Source organism: Leucoraja erinacea, chromosome 12, assembly GCF_028641065.1.
Source record: "Leucoraja erinacea ecotype New England chromosome 12, Leri_hhj_1, whole genome shotgun sequence".
In the NCBI taxonomy this organism is placed as follows: domain Eukaryota; kingdom Metazoa; phylum Chordata; class Chondrichthyes; order Rajiformes; family Rajidae; genus Leucoraja; species Leucoraja erinaceus.
The window spans coordinates 4386794-4387583 of NC_073388.1; the positions used below are offsets into that span (position 1 = coordinate 4386794).

Below are 790 nucleotides of genomic sequence, written 5' to 3' on the forward strand. Positions count from 1 at the left end.
CCCTGGCTGCCGATTCACCTTGAACAGCTCATAGCAAGTTCCAAGGTTATGTCTGAAATAGTGGAGAGAGAGAGAGAGAGGGAGAGAGAGAGAGAGAGGGGGGTGGTTATGTGAAAACACAGGCATGGATTCGGAGGCAGAGACTGCAAGATGACATGGGTTGTGTCTGGAATAACATGAAACAACGCAATCTGACAGCCAGAGAAACAGCGACAGCATATTTAATGCCAATCATTCCCAAGGCCATCCATTAATTTGGCTCAATCATTAACTGTGATTTTCAATGAGGAAATCTAAGCAGTTTTAATTTCATTTGGTGACATTTTCAACTGCAATACCTTGCAGCCATGTGAATCTGTGCAAGGGAAAAATCACCAGAGGATCACATCAGGTGAACGCACGCAGTCTTTTACCCAGAGCTGCACATATGAATGGGTGAATAAGTTTATTGGCTGAGTATTCACATACAAGGAATTTGCCTTGGTGCTCCGCCCGCAAGTGACAACATGTTTACAAATACACAGGACTAGATGTTAAACTGATTCCTGGGATGTCAGGACTGTCTTATGAAGAAAGACTGGATAGACTTGGTTTATACTCTCTAGAATTTAGGAGATTGAGAGGGGATCTTATAGAAACTTACAAAATTCTTAAGGGGTTGGACAGGCTAGATGCAGGAAGATTGCTCCCGATGTTGGGGAAGTCCAGGACAAGGGGTCACAGCTTAAGGATAAGGGGGAAATCCTTTAAAACCGAGATGAGAAGAACCCATTTTCACACAGAGAGTGGT

At 43.7% G+C, this 790-nt stretch overlaps 1 protein-coding gene across 1 annotated transcript in view; it reads right to left on the reverse strand.

Annotated features, from left to right (window-relative positions):
• LOC129702011 (nuclear receptor subfamily 0 group B member 1-like) overlaps positions 1 to 81 on the reverse strand; it is a 19952-nt gene extending 19871 nt beyond the window's left edge. The window contains exon 1 of the mRNA XM_055643495.1: positions 1 to 81. This exon is cut by the window's left edge and continues 647 nt beyond it. The gene's annotated coding sequence lies outside the window, so the exon portion shown is untranslated.
• Between the last annotated feature and the right edge of the window lie 709 nt (positions 82 to 790).